This window comes from Macrobrachium nipponense, chromosome 13 (genome assembly GCF_015104395.2).
Source record: "Macrobrachium nipponense isolate FS-2020 chromosome 13, ASM1510439v2, whole genome shotgun sequence".
In the NCBI taxonomy this organism is placed as follows: domain Eukaryota; kingdom Metazoa; phylum Arthropoda; class Malacostraca; order Decapoda; family Palaemonidae; genus Macrobrachium; species Macrobrachium nipponense.
In genome coordinates, this window is record NC_087206.1 from 93,555,737 (window position 1) to 93,572,219 (window position 16,483).

Consider the following 16,483-nt stretch of genomic DNA (forward strand, 5'->3'; position numbering starts at 1 on the left):
AGCCAAGAGTCGAAAAACATTCATTACGTAAGCAAGGTAAACAACATTTGACGAAATGTTGCCCCGCCCATCCACCAGACAGAAACTCATTCACCTTATTCCATCGGCTCTGAAACCCATAGCAGTCAATAATAGCTAACAAGATTTGGAATTGTCCCCGTGGTTGTAAAACTGCATTTGTCTTACGACTTGCAACTTTTTGCAGTCAAGAGAAAGCCCGTGGCCATGACAGACTTTATGAATGGCGGAACGATACATAGATGTGGGTGGGGTATCTGTGTTAGCGTAGTAATACTACTGTAGTAATAACAGTAATATACATGAATTAAACGTTTAGGCCAACTGCTGGGATCCTTGAGGATCATTTAGCACTTCTTGCAACTACTCGAGAAATGAGTTTTTATAGCCAGAAGTTAAATTTTCTAATCCAACAATGCCCATGATAGCCTTCAGTGTTATCCTGAATTATAACAAGGACAAAGTGGGCGGAGCCTCATGAAGTCATCATTCTGATGATAATTATTGGTGAAGGTTCAAAGCCAAAATGCGGTAACGGCTATTTTTTTTTTTTTTTTTTTTTTAGTAAATAGGTAGATAGCCAATAAATAAAAATTGCTTGACATTGGATATAGCAGTTATCAAATCAAGCTTGTCTACTATGTTTTTGAAAATTACCAACTATTCCCTACATGTTGTCAATATGATTGTGACCTATAAAGTAGACTGTAATTTCTTAGGAAACTTATTTTGGAGTTAGACTAATAATCGAAGTGTTTTTGTATTTATTAACATATTTTGTTGGTTTGTTCATTATAACAATTATCAGTGGAGAGGTTTCAGAGTTCATAAAGGTGTACTGCTTTGCTTGTATTTACATTTTTATGTCATTTTGCCAGAGGTGTAGCCTTCGTTACGTATAGCCGATCATTCATCGAGAAAGAGGGAAGAAATGCTGTCATAAGTTACTTAACGAGTGCGTTCGAAACCTTTTTCTCCGAGTAAGTTGGCCAGTCTTAAAAAAAAAAAAAAAAAAAAAAAAAAAAAGTCACTTTTACAGTATAAGTACCAAATTTATTCAACCCACGTAATGCAGAATACAGTCAAAATTTATGTGTAGATATAATGTGTATTCTGAATAAGCGTTATATTTATGAAATGCATAGATAAAAAGTTATTGCGAAAAACCGTGTTACGGAGGCCCTGAATCTCATAGTAGTATCTCAATATATGAAAAAAAATGCTCTTGAAGTTAAGGCCTGTCCACACGACCGGGCCTGATAGGCGGACCTCCCCTCTAATGGGCACACTTGACAAGCAAACCGTCAAATTGCCCGATGGGTCTTGTAGCAAAATCACCATGGTGGTGCCCAATGGCTTGAGCTTCGACCTTGTCAGACTTATGTTAACCATATACATTTCTTTTACTGAGCCATTCTTTGCACCATATTCTCTTATTTTTCATCACACACAAAGCGGTTATCATGCTACACACTATCTTCTTCTTTGGGGTAGGCTCCACGTTTATCGTACCGCACTGAACACACTAATGGCATCATCGGGCGCGCCCACCTCTCCATCGCCTCATCCGTGTGGACAACATTCACGGGTGAGCCCGCCAGAATTTGCCCATCAACCCCGGAGCACGCTGATCAGGCCCGCTTGTGTGGACCGGCCTTTACTTATGTTGTAAGTTTATCAATCTGTTAACTTCACTAACCATGAGATGAAAAACATTCCAAGGCAACAATAAACATTTAAATATACTTACTTATTTTGCTTTCCATAAAGGTTTAGAATCCAGGAGTTTAAACTTTCGCATGAAGGCAAGCCATCTGTGTCACTGCACTCGTGATAAGGAGAGCCTGGGAGGATCTGAAAGTCATTTGTACTTTATCTCTATTTTCTGTGAATAAACTGTTGCGGTTATTCTTTAATTTAAAAAGAATTTTGTATCTGTTGTTGGTATATGGGTTAAAATAATTACACAGGGAATGTCATGGAGTAATAAAGCTTTAAATTTCCCATGTAGTGAAATCAATAGCATGAATTTTGAGTAGGCTTCCAAAACTATGTCAAATATAAGTAAATCTGAAAATTTTTGCTTAAGATTATATTATTTCATAAAGATCAACTTCCAATTGGAAGATAGGATCACCTGAAGATGACCGACCCCTAATACCTCTCCTGAAGAAAATCGAACCCAATATTTTCCTCCTGAAGGAAAGCGACCCCAATATTTTCCACCTGAAGATAAACGACCCCTGCTTGTTGGAGTCTCATATTATTATAGAAAAAAGGAGAAAAAATAGATATATATTCATTAAAAACTACTTTATTAAAAATGTTGAAAACACAAATTTAGACAAACAATCAATAGTTAAAAGAGTATTGTCTTGCAATTTCAGTACAAAAATAATCAAACCTACTGTAACCCCTGTGGTTTGCGCGCACAGCGCAATATTACCTCTTGCCAGAATATACCGAGCTTGCCAAGGATCTTTAAATATGCAGATAAGGCGCGAAGCGCCATTCCGCCATGGCCTTACTGTAACCCATTAATTCCTCACCTCAAGAAAAGACCCCCACCAATATTTTCCACCTGAAGAAAAGCGACCCCAGTGTGTGTTGGGGTCGCTTTTCTTCAGGCGATCTGGAAGATAGGATGAATTTAGATATGCAAGGGTGAAAACTCTGACCCATGTGTCAGTAGTGGTGGGAAAATATTATTGGAACTTCTATCTCGGCAAACTGTTTGGCATACAAACTTTTAATGGTGGTATAGAAATGGAGGGGCTATTGCGTGGGTCTTTTGAACTTAGTAATATTACTACTCAATTACTGAGCAAGTGCTGTACCTTTTACCTGCTGAGCAATTTAGGCCAGGTTACGAAGTGCTATATCACACTGCCCTCTCATCTCAATTCTCTCAGCCTTGCTCGAGTTGGACTGAGTGGCAGCCACTTATTTCTCCTTTCCTTGTCCTTTTCGTTGGCAATATGATACAGGATACTAGGCTTCCCTTTCCCCTCCTATTTGCATCCTACAACACACGACCGAACCATTGTTTAGAAATAAGGGGTAGATTAACTTTAAAGCTCAACATTCGCCTGATACAGTAGTGAAGCGGAAAGGCTTTTTGCCCACCAGTATTGTTATTGTTTGGATAAGACAGTGTTGATGACTCCTATATAATTTATGGTGCACATGTCATCTTTATCCCATACAGAAGCGGCGAACCTTTCAACATGTGGACGGAGCTATAGTAAGAAGTCTGCATAGATTAGCATTGTGTACTCAAGTTTTTAATCAGATTGTGTTTAAATTTTGAATTTGTTCCCTTCAATTAACGAACCATTTCAGTGGATTGTGCTTAAATTTTGAATTTTTGCACCTCAATTAACTGAAATAATTTCAGGGAGTAGTTTTCAATGCTAATGTCTTCTGTAGCGTGGCACAGCATGAAACCATAAAGTAGTGGTTCAGTCATTCAAGCTTTTTTGACAGAACCTGGTTTGTGTTAAGTTTATCCGAGCTAGATATCTCTAGGACATGTCAGGCTGGGGATCAAATGGCAGGTTGTCTTTCAGCTACATATAACATGGCGCTCAAAATTAGCTAGCCTCTATATTACCCGACTTTTCACTTTCCCCTAAAATATGGAAAAATGCCCTTGCTTACCTTTGTATAGCCTAAGCTTGAGCTGGTAAATTTTTTCTCCCATAAAGTGTAGGACAAACTACAGTAAACAGCTTAGTTTGAGAATACCTCCATTGTTCCATGGGTAACCTTATAACTTTCAACTTCAGGGGATTAAATAAATTTCCAGAGATATTTTTGTTTTAGGCCAAGTCTCCAGATATGCAAGGTTATGCAAGGTTAGTTCCAATTAGGTTAAGGCTGCTTCACACGTGCCTAGTCAACAGACTTTTTAGTTTGTAGGGTTAATGGGCGCACATCTTCTATCATTGTCTTTATCAACTAGCCTTTTCTAATTTCAGTATTCTGATACACTTATCAAGTACCGACCGAAAATTGAAAGAATGGTCTAAGATTTTACCGAACTTTCAATTATATTTACTAGTATAGAGTGTCTAACATTTATTCCACCATTATTCTACATCACATAACACCTCTGTCAAATTACAGTTTCAATACGGAGCAGAATAAAAATAGTTCTCAAATTTCATTATCAAAAAAGTCAGTTTTAGCATTAAAATTATAGCCTTTTTGACCGATTAGTTTTCACCTGGTACCTAATATGAATGGTCATTACTTTTGTACTGGTTATTACTTTTGTACTAAGTTTATATGAATTTAAAAGCTTTCACTACAAAACTTTTCCCCTCTCAGTTATGACCTTCCCTTTTCTACTATAAAAACAATTTCTTGAGCTCTTTGCAGATAAGAGCTCAATCCAATCTTTAGATTAAGAAAATTCAAACTTCAATTAAATTTATCTTCACTGCATTATTCGACTAAAGTAAAGTACTGTAACATTCGATAACTCAATAGTATTAGAATAGTTATTTGCATACTAAACTTTGGTTGTGTAGAGAAGATTTAAACATTTTTGTTGAAAAGCTTTAGTAGATAGGTAAAGTACTGTTTTATCATTCTATAACTCGATAGTATTGGACTAAGTTATTTGCCCACTAAACTGCAGTTGTAGAAAAGATTAAGAATTTTTTGTTGACAAGCTAGAATACATAGTATTTAGTATTTAAAGGCTATAAAAGCATAAGAATTGCAAATTTTATACAGATTCCTTTCATACAAAGGAAATTCAAATTTCCAGCTCTTTACCATAAACTTCCAGAATTAATCATTTACACTTTAGTTTATAGGTTCTCTATATACAAGACGTTCAGGTATTGAAAGAGTAAAACAGTGTAACTATTTCCTTAAATATTATCATGCGACTTTTACAAGTTTCACAGGTTAGGTTAAAGTGGAACACGTTATATTAGTCTCTGAATTTAAAATACCAGGGATTTTAACAAAACCTTGTTAAAAATTAATTAGAAATTTATGGTAACAAAACTTACCAGTTGCAGTTACTGATATTGGTGAAGGCACGAAAATTCAGACTGTGCAACATTACGGTTTATTGGAGTTTAAAACCAATTACACCGTCGAACCATACATGTAGGACAAATTGTGGTAGGGAGAAGTGAACCAGTAACATCAGGCTTAGTTATCATGCAGCAACGAACAGTTCTAGTAACTAAAGTAGTTTGCCTTATCTTAAGGGCTCCAGTAAGCAGTTTTTTAGCTTATGTTCTCACCTCATGCTACTGTGGGGCCAAATCCAAGCAATGAACAAGATGTGCTTGAATATCTTATCTTCCTTGTCTTAACACCCCAGTAAGCAGTTAGTCTATTCTGTAGAGAAAAATATTGCAGCTTAAATTTATTAAAAATTTCTTACAACTCTTAATACTTTTAATAAAATTAAAAAATTAATTAAAATGGTTTTTAACTTTTGATGAACTGATGCCTCCTTTATTTAAAAAAAAATTTTAAGTTTTTTTTTAACTTAAATGAACTTAAGTAAAATGGTTAACTTTTGATGAACTGATACCTAATTAAATTTAAAAATTACAATAAAATTGTTTAACTTATATTAATAGAAAACTAAAAATGTTTTTAACTTCTAAATCTTTTTTAATTTTACCCTAAACCCCAGCCACTTTTCAAGCCTATTGCCAATTGCCAGCAAACCAAAGGACCAAAGGTACTCTAGTATTAGAAGGGAAATGGGGTGAAATGACCAAAGGAACGATTCTAAGATAGGTAGAAGAGTCAGTTGCAGAGCATAATTAAATTTCCCAGGGCTTTAAAATAAAATTCGTAGACTGTAATTTGAAATCAAAATAAAGGCCTCCTCTTGTATTATCAAACAAACTACTTAAGTCACTTTAAAGTATGCTATAAATTGCGCAATTATAAAAATATTTTAACCAATATTAAAAGTAATCAAAATAAAATTTTACATAAAAGTAAACTAAATATAATTATTGGTAATTCTAAGCTCGCATTCAAGAGGTAAAGTAGACTTTGGCAGTTGACATTTTCTTATGTTATTTTACCTCCTGAACAAGAATTTAAAGTAATATTTATTCGGTAGACTGTAATTAAACCGTAATTTACCTTTGGGGTACGAAGTACATAAATACAGTGTTCAAAGGTAAATAACAGATTAGTTACAGTCGACCGGCAAAATATTACCTTAAACTCTTATAAAGTAAAATAATGTAGAAAAACGGCAACTGCCATAGTCTACTTCGTCTGAACAATCTTCGAAGTTTTGGTTCAGAGCCAAGAAAAACTGCCACATTTGAATTCTGGTAGGGGGTGTGGGATACGTAACCACCAGGGAGCATTGTGTCTGGTAAGTGGGGGACGGGGTGGGGTACTGGGAGAGGAAGGCACAGGTACGAGTTTGTAAAGCCACGCTGGGATATGGTTGGAAATAATCCCCAATAAGTATCACTGACATCAAAAGCACTAAACATTTGGAACTAAATAAAGTATATGAAGATTAGGGACCTTACCTTAAATGTTACCTAAACACCTTCCTTTGTAGGTCAAGTGTACACTCGTTGCCACAATGAGGGCAAAAGGCCAGTTTTCTCAAAAAGCAGCGATCTTGACAGTATATTCCAAACCTTCATACTGTCCCGAGTAATGGACTGAAAAGTCTTTATAACCAAGGAAACAGTTAACACAAGTACAGGGCAGAGTAGAGTTGGTAATGGGCCCAGAGGAACAGAAGGTGCCAGGGACTGCTTTCACTATCGTGCTCGGTTGAAGAGTAGTGAAATTACTGAAATACACCGGTAATTTTTGTCAGGAGGAAGTAACCCGGTGCAGGGGGGGGGGGGGGGGGGGGGGTGCAAGAAACTGTGTGGGGAGGATGGAGTGGGGGTAAATGTTTAAGTTTGTAAAAAAAAAACAAACACAAACACTGTCATTGAACTTGACAAAGAAATGTTGAGTAAAATTGTAAAAACGTAGCTTATTCTGTGTTTATGAAACCATAGCTATCGTGTATTATTAAAGTAAAAAACACTGCAATGAAATGTTATGGTAGGGACATTTTACATAAGAGCTAATAATCCATACATACATAAAGAAAGTTAAAGCAAGAGTAACACAAGTTAGGATACTAACCTAACCTTATCTGACTGGGGTGCGGTACCCCCATAAAGGGAGGCAGTCTTAGAAGTGTAACATAACCAACCTAACCTAACCTAGTAAGAACGTGATACCTGACTGGGGGGGGGGGGGGGGGGGGTTCGCCCAAGTAACCCCCCTGAAAGGGAGGCAATCTTAGAAGTGTTACATATAGGTTAGGATTTTTACCTAACCTAGTAGAATGTGTTACAAGACGGGAATTGGGTGGGGTGGGGGGCCGTCCCATACCCACTTTCACAGAGATGATAATGAAAGTAGGTATAATTAGTGAAATTGTATACAAGAAATTATGGGTCAGAAAGGCATGTAAAGGCAAACATAGAAAAAAGGGAGAAAAAATGCATGCGTAACTTGGCATGTGCAATTTGTAACATGTCTGTAAATTTTAAAAATGCAATACCATCAATTTCACGTCATTGACAGAAATGTCTCGAAATGTCCTAAAACTGCCTTCTAGCCCCACCCCTCAGGAGACTTTCAGGGGCCTGCCCTCAATTGTAACGTAATATTGTAAGATATATAGGGCAACATTATGAAGTGAGAACAAGTCAGTGCACATATCAAAGAATACTATGATAAACTAACAGAAATAAAAGTTTGAAATATTACATAAAACAAATTAGGAAAAGTAATAAGTAACAATGCATGAATCCAAAATCTCCACTCGGTCCTATCGCAAAGTAGGGTTAATAATGCAACATGATTGGTTAATTACATGTAAACCCCCCCAAAAAACCCAGATTATTTCTCTCACTTAGGAAGTCTGTCTGAATCAAAAGCTCCCCTATAACATGGCGCAAGTGCAGTAGGATTGTCGCATGCGTAGTAGGTTTCAGAGTCATAACATCTGTAGTAATAGGTGGATTTTGGCAGTGTAACAGCTCCTTATCGGTTATTTATCGTTTTATTTCAGCTTTTATTTCATGTTTCAAATGTCTTAAGAAGAAAACAACAACATGGCAAAATTTTCTCCCAAGTGTTTTACCCCACCCAAAACCCTGCATTCCCATTGGTCCCCCTTACCGTAGGATAGAGTTCAAGGGTAAATTACAGGTTTATAACAGCCAGCCGAAAAAATATTATTTAAATTCTTGCTCAGGAGGTAAAACTAGAAAAACGTCCACTGACAGTGTAGTTCGCCGCGGTACACGGGCTCCGATCTACCAAATTATTATATAAAAGTAAAACAATCTTTACCAAATTTTTTATATTACTGAAAACATCAAAGTTATTGCCCTTTTTTAAAGTTTAAAAAAATGTACAGATATAAAACTAGAACCATTTTCGCATGGCTTTGGAAATTAATGTTGAAAAAGTAGGTAATTGCTTCTTGAGCAACTTTCATTAATTTACTTTAGACTTAATAATTAATTTAAATCCATTTACAAAACATTTAAACTGTCTCCACTAAAAACCTAGACAATTTATAAAGTAACATGTTTTAGATAGTTATACCAGATTAGAAAACTTTAGCCATACCTTGAGATTAAGGAATTCATTTTTGTAAAGTGCGTTAAGTTCTTTAAGTTTCAGAGCTCTGACTCCAGGGCTTCAGAGCTCCGACTCCAGGGCTTCAGAGCTCCGACTCCAGGGCTTCAGAGCTCCGACTCCAGGGCTTCAGAGCTCCGACTCCAGGGCTTCAGAGCTCCGACTCCAGGGCTTCAGAGCTCCGACTCCAGGGCTTCAGAGCTCCGACTCCAGGGCTTCAGAGCTCCGACTCCAGGCTTCAGAGCTCCGACTCCAGGGCTTCAGAGCTCCGACTCCAGGGCTTCAGAGCTCCGACTCCAGGGCTTCAGAGCTCCGACTCCAGGGCTTCAGAGCTCCGACTTCTCACAACCGTATTTTGCTTAATGGAAATAGATCTGGAAATAAGTTTAAGATTAAATCTTAAATATACATTTTTAAATGGGACTAATTGACTGGGAAAATTTATTCAAATTATAAGCTTTCAGTAAAAATATAAATATTATAAAAATTGTGTTTGGAACTCAAGTCCTGCAAATTGTTGAGGTACATCGTATAGTGGTAGATCTAGTGTACCTATCCGCGACGGCCCAGAGTATGGCAGTTGCGGTTTTTCTATGCAGTTTTACCTCCTGAACAAGAATTTGAAGTAATATTTATTCGGACGACTAATTTACCTTTGAACTCTATCCTACGGTAAAGGGGATTCCCATTGGGAACCGGGGTTTTGGGTGGGGAAAAAACCCCAACTCTATCCTACGGTTAGTGGGACCCCCAGTGGGAACCGGGGTTTTGGGTGGGGAGAAACCACTTGGGGGGAGATTTTGCCGTGTTATTGTGGTATTTCCCACATTTATCACTTTTAAAAACACGAAATACAGGCGGAAATAAGAGATAACAAAACTAGCGATGGTGGAGCCGTTCCACATCCATATTCATCTACTACTACTACTACTAACACAACACTGAATCCTACTACACATGCGCTAATGCTACTGCGCATGCGCTAACAGTAAGGGAGCTTTTGGCCTAAACTCAAGACTTCTTAGTGAGGAAAGAAATGGGGGTTTACGGGAGGGATACATGTATTTAGCCAAACACGTTACAGTATGACCCCTACATTGCTACCGGACTGAGTGAAGGATTGGGTGGTAACAGGGTTCCCAGATTTGGCAGTTTCTCACCAAATTTGGCTTTTTTTCCTAATTTGGTGGGTAAAAATTCACTTTGGCTGGTTAGTGGTATTTTGGCTGGTTTTCAAACACTTTCTATTTGAGCTAAACACTGATCCCACGTTTGAGGAATCTCTCCCCAGATTGGGAATTTTTGAAGGTTTTCAGGAAAATCTGGGGATTTTGAATAGGTTTTCAGTAAAAACTTGGTAACATTTAAGCAAAATATGTAGATGGAATTAAAATAAAAATCACACACACACCAAACGACCACAAAACAGGCCGCCGGATTCTCAGAGAACGAGCCTCATTTCAAAATTTCAATTCATTCTCGTTTTTTTTCCTGTATTCTTATATTAGTTTATATTATCTAACTAAAACTATGATGCCGCTATACAAACATATATATGATAACAAATATGCATTTATAAAGATAAATATAACGCACATATATTTGCCGGTTATTTGGGTTGGTTTGGATTTCCATTTGGCGGGATTTTGGCTGGTTTCATGGTAGACTTTGGCTGGTTGGTAGTGGTGTCATCTGCGAACCCTGGCTGGTAACCATACATTGAGTTACATAAAAGCATTTACCTAATTTGTTTATTAAACATGTTATGTGATTTCTAGTGTTTATTCCTTTTCCTTTTTCCATAGTATTTGTATAATAACTGTTTTGAAATATCCCCACCTAATCATTTCACCATATATAACTTGAAATATTATGTTATAATTGAGGACAGACACCTAAAAATGCCTACGTGTTGATATAGAACTCAGTTTTAGGACGTTTCGATACATACCTACCTACCTGTTACGTGAAATTGCACATAGCGTTGCATATTACATACACACTCCCTATATCATTTATACACAAGTCAATCCCTCCCCTTTCCAGTATTCACGACTGGCTCTTTACGTTACACCATTTACAATGCATTTCTCACCGATACCAATACCTAGATTAAAGTTTGCCATTATTATTATAAAACCTACATTTAAATATATAACATTTAAATTTATAGTTTGCCATTATTATTATAAAACCAACATTTAAATATATTCCATTATACAGTTTTACAGACATTACAATTTATACCTCCCTTCCAGTTTCCTTACTATTATGCAGTTATGTATGGTTACTTTTAACATTTTACAACACTTCCACACCCATCAAAGTTAGGTTTATATGTCATTTTACCTACTGGGGGCCGAATCCCCTCCCTCGGTTAGGCAACATACCCTTAGGCTTAGTTTGTTATATGTTGGTTTACCTACTAGTTTTACTTCCTTGAAGGGGGTTACCCAGTTAGGCTAGGTTGGTTAGTTCTTCAAGGGTGGATACCGGGGGGGTGGGGGGGGGGGTTGTAGGTTACATTCCCTACTTGGTTACCTACTAGGTTAGGTTTGGTTAGGTTACATTCCTTACTAGGTTAGGTTAGGCCTTTAAGGGGGGGTACGGGGGGCGAAGCCCCCATGGTCAGGCAATATTCCCTACTAGGTTAGGTTAGGTTAGGTTGGTTAGGTTACATTCCTTACTAGGTTAGGTTAGGCCTTTAAGGGGGCCCCCTGGTCAGGCAATATTCCCTACTAGGTTAGGTTAGGTTAGGTTACATTCCTTACTAGGTTACGTTAGGCCTAGTATTTCACTACTAGGTTAGGTTAGGTTACGTTCCTTACTAGGTTAGGTTAGGCCTTTAAGGGAGGGTACGGGGGGGGCGAAGCCCCCCTGGGCAGGCAATGTTCCCTACTAGGTTAGGTTAGGTTGGTTAGGTTACATTCCTTACTAGGTTAGGTTAGGCCTTTAAGGTGGGGTACGGGGGGGCAAAGCCCCCCTGGTCAGGCAATATTCCCTACTAGGTTAGGTTAGGTTAGGTTGGTTAGGTTACATTCCTTGCTAGGTTACGTTAGGCCTAGTATTTCCCTACTAGGTTAGGTTAGGTTACGTTCCTTACTAGGTTAGGTTAGGCCTTTAAGGGGGGGTACGGGGGGGCGAAGCCCCCCTGGTCAGGCAATGTTCCCTACTAGGTTAGGTTAGGTTAGGTTGGTTAGGTTACGTTCCTTACTAGGTTAGGTTAGGCCTTAAAGGGGGGGTACAGGGAGGCGAAGCCCCCCTGGTCAGGCAATATTCCCTACTAGGTTAGGTTAGGTTAGGTTGGTTAGGTTACATTCCTTACTAGGTTAGGTTAGGCCTAGTATTTCCCTACTAGGTTAGGTTAGGTTAGGCCTTTAAGGGGGGGTACGGGGGGGCGAAGCCCCCCTGGTCAGGGAATGTTCCCTACTAGGTTAGGTTAGGTTAGGTTACAGTCCTTACTAGGTTAGGTTAGGCCTTTAAGGGGGGGTACGGGGGGCGAAGCCCCCTGGTCAGGCAATATTCCCTACTAGTTTAGGTTAGGTTAGGTTACATTCCTTACTAGGTTACATTAGGCCTTTAAGGGGTACGGGGGGGCAAAGCCCCCCTGGTCAGGCAACATTGCCTACTAGGTTAAGTTCCCTACTAGGTAAGGTTACATCCCCTGCTAGGTTAGGTTATGTTAGGTTGGTTTGGTTCTTTAAGGGGGGTTACAGCAGGTCCAACCCCACCCCTGGGCAGGCAACATCCCCTACAAGTTTAATTAGTTTTGTTATATGCTAACCTATGTTTAATTTGGTCTTTTGTATTTATTAAAACAACTATAGGCCCTATTACACATTTACCACCCAGGACTTAAATCCCACCCCCTCCTGGGCCCGTTATATATGTATTTGTATTAATTCATATTTTGAACCCATCCCACATTTACATTTAGTTCCTTAACTACCCATTTACTTTTATTACCCTTAACATTGCCAACTTATCTTGTTAAGTGCTTGTTCATTTACCTCAGCCCCACCCTGCCTCAACCAATAGCATCAAAGCATTTTTACTACTCCACCCCACCTCTCCTACCCTGTTTTCTACGGTCTGGCCTCCTGCCACCTCCTAACTGTAGAACTCCAACACTGTTGAATCTGCCGCCATGACATCCACTGCTGCATCTACTTCACGCTCGCCCCAGCCTCTCACCAGGAACTCTTTGCCAACTTCATGTAACAATTGTTACATTGAGTTTATAAAAGATTTTTCTGGCCTTTTACTCAGGTAATTATGATCGACTAATCGGTTTTTGCCAGGAACACGGCCTCCTGAGAAAGCAGGTCTTTTGCCCCATTCAGTTACAAAGATTTTTCTGCCTATTCTCAGGTAATTATGAACGGCTGGTCTGTTATGCCAGGACCACAGCCTCCTGAGGAAGCAGGTGTCTTTTTGCCCCCATTGTGGGAATGAGTGCCGCCTAGATCTGCAAAAAAAGTGCTTTAGGTAAATACCTTACGAATATTTTGTTGGATTCTACATGTAACCGTGATATGACCCGGCCCTAGATTCATGGCAATATTATATTACCTATACCTTTATGATACCTACTCCATATTTTCATGTTTATAATTGGTATTTTTCCCTCCACGTTTACCTTTAGGTGTGACCGGTTTTATCGACCGCATAGTAAGAAAGCGAAAAAACGCTGTTCTTACTACTTTTCATTGTTTAAGGGCACTTGGTTCTCTGGGTCCCACCTTAATGTTGAGACAGTTCTGTTCTTCGCATACCTGTATGCGAGTGATTTTTTTTCTTACAAGGTTGCGAGAACAGAACTTGGACTGTCTGACTCAACAATTAATGATTGGGCCAGCTTCTCCCGGGAAGTAAGTATTTTGCTTATTCCCCTCACCATTTTCCATTCATACCCCCTGCTTCTCCATCCGCTCTCTCCCTCTCTCTCATACACAACCTGCCTTGTATTATTATGATGAAATTTACCCTACTTAATTACCTCCCCTAACACTGACTTTTATTTCAGGTCATAGTTAATTGGTGCTTCCAACAGAAGAAGCAAATAGGTGGGCCCGGCACAATTGTTGAAATCGATGAGGCGAAGTTTGGGAGAAGAAAATACAACGTAGGTCGCCTCATCGAAGGCCAATGGGTATTCGGTGGTATCTGCAGGCAGACCCGGGAGTTTTTCGTTGTTCCCGTACCCGACAGGACGAGTGGGACTCTGCTTGCAGTTATTCAAAGAATACATTGTGCCGGGTACCACTATTATTTCTGACTGTTGGAGGGCTTATGACTGCCAGCGAGATGAAGGTTATGTCCACTTGACAGTCAACCACTCGATGAACTTTGTGGACCCAGAAACCGGTGCCCATACTAATACTATCGAGAGGAGGTGGAGGGAACTCCGGCAGTCGACTCCAAGATACGGGAGGAGAATGTATAACTTCGTCGGGTACTTGGCTGTTGCTTATTTCAAGCTGCATTTTGAGGAACCCAAGACCCGCCTCCACGCATTCTTAAAGGCAGCTGCTGCTTTGTACCCTCCACCCCTTTAAGGTAAGGTCCAAACATTATTCTTAATTATTATGTTTTAGGAAAGTGAGTGTTAGGCTTTCGCCGAAAGTTGCGTCAAGGTATGTTACTATTCAGTGGGGTGCTGCTAAGACAACTCGTACCTTCCACCTTATACCCCCGCCCACGAGCCCTGTGCGTTTACCCCCCCCCCCCCCCCCCCCCCCCCCTTCCCCCCCCCTTAGTGAACAGTATGGCTCCGTGGTGGTTGGGAAATTTAAACATGGCGGTTATGTTTACATTTCCTTCACCGTAACTAATACTTGGTACCTTCCTATAGGACCGTTCTTCGGTGACTTAGACTATGGCAATTGACATTTTCTATGTTATTTTAGTTGCTTTACAAGGGTTGTAAGGAATATTTTTTTCGTTGGTTGGAACTAAACTTTAATATACCTTTGAGTTTGGTGCGGCTATTATGTCACTTTCAAAGGTCAATTACTGCTTAGTTACAGCCGGCAGAATGGATATTACTTTTAAATCTTGTACAGTAACTAAAATAACATAGGAATCAGTCAATTGCCATAGTCTAAGCCACCGCGGATTGCTCCTGTAGAAATACCCGTATAGTATATAAACCTGACAAAAAAATCAAAAACCAAAAAAAAAGCTTTCGAAACTGGGTTTTCTATGTACTTCAGCCTGGTAAAATGTTAAGCAGTACAGTCATTTCCAAGACCATTATAAGATTAAAAACTAACATTTGTGATGGCAGTAAGGAGAAAACTACCGGTTACTAGGTAAAAAGGAAATGCAGTTCAAACCATGACCTCGGGAATAAAAAGTTTCATACTTTCACTAATATAGGCAACAAAATGTTTTATTGCACCGTTACGGTAAATCTAACTAATAACTCAGCGTCAAGTATTTCTTTGGAAATTACAGTTCCCTATAGTATTCGGGTTGCTTATTAAGAATTTACAGTTATTTTTGGGCGGTCAACTGTAATTAACCTCCAGGGGCCAGTACTAAACACTGCGAAATACATTGGACACCCCAATCCCTAGAGGTTGTCGTATTCGCGGTTACGTTCCTTGCAGTCGGTGCGGAGTTATTCCTTAGAATTACATATATACGCTAATATTGTTCAACCGAGTGTTGGGAAGGCTGGGAAAGATGGCGGATTGTCTGTGGTTAGAATGGCCAGTCACGCGACTGCCGCCATATTGGATTTCAAAACTGCCTTGAAAACATTTTACAAAGAGCTCACATGCTTATTTTAGTTCGTATGGGGCTTCCATATATCACATTATGTTGACGAAACTTCAATCATTTGAATGGTATGCTTAAAGATGCAATTTTATTCTTGTTTCACCCATTAAATATCGAGTGAATAAGGACAAGCCACGCGATGACGATGGATCGACTGCGGTTGTTTACCCTTCACACAACCAACAAAGTTCAACCATTGACACCTGACACACAAGCAGAGAAGGTCAACCATTGACACCCTACACACCAGCACCGAAGTTCAACCATTGAAACCCTACACACCAGCACCGGAGTTTAATCATTGACAAATCGACACTCAAGCAATGAAGCTCAATCATTGACAATTTGACACAAGCAACGTAGTTCAATCATCAACACTTAAAAATTGGCAATGGATTTCAATCAAGCAATGACTTCAAAAATACAACCTTACAGAATCCATAGTTGCATTAAGTAACCAGATCCACACAAGAAAGTGAAAAACTATTAACCGAAGTCTTGCAATTCTTAAGTACTAGTATTAACACTACCGACGCTTACCGAGGCAGATCTAGTGTGTCTTTGAATACCCAGGGAGAGTCGCCATTATGAATGGATCGTCCATCAGAGAAGCAAACACTAACCACATATGAGCATGTATCATAACCACAGAATAATTACTACTCATGTAGCAGAGATCGTACTTAAAAGCACAGCACAGGTACCGCTATCAAAACAAGTATAAATACCACAACACAGAAGCTGCTGCAGGAAAAACTGAGTGTGGCAACTGGCAAACGGATCTGCTATTCCGCTTAACAAGGAAGCAGTTACTGTGACTTCACCATCAAGGACCACGGAGCCACCTGTCTTTGAACTCGTGTACCATTCTCGCGGCCTACGGCTTCCTTGACTTTTGTTGAAGGGGATGCTTTCAGAGAACGGTTGATGATTAATGCTAACTCTTTGATTATGTGCTTTGTGACTTCGGTACTTTGATAAAATTGGTTTCTGTGCATCACAACAGGGGACT

The 16,483-nt window shown here is 39.3% G+C and overlaps 1 long non-coding RNA gene across 3 annotated transcripts; it reads right to left on the bottom strand.

The window, feature by feature from the left end:
- Nucleotides 1-1,766: 1,766 nt before the first annotated feature.
- On the bottom strand, nt 1,767-16,232 carry LOC135225523 (uncharacterized). Of its 3 annotated transcripts, XR_010317026.1 has the most exons (5): nt 16,012-16,232; nt 8,677-9,059; nt 6,555-6,826; nt 5,286-5,382; nt 1,767-1,872 (listed from the first exon to the last, which is right to left on the bottom strand). It is a non-coding gene; the product is annotated as an uncharacterized LOC135225523 (long non-coding RNA). The 3 variants fall into 3 exon arrangements; XR_010317025.1 differs by lacking the exon at nt 1,767-1,872 and having other exon boundaries at nt 4,923-5,382; XR_010317027.1 differs by lacking the exons at nt 1,767-1,872; nt 6,555-6,826 and having other exon boundaries at nt 4,923-5,382.
- Nucleotides 16,233-16,483: the final 251 nt, after the last annotated feature.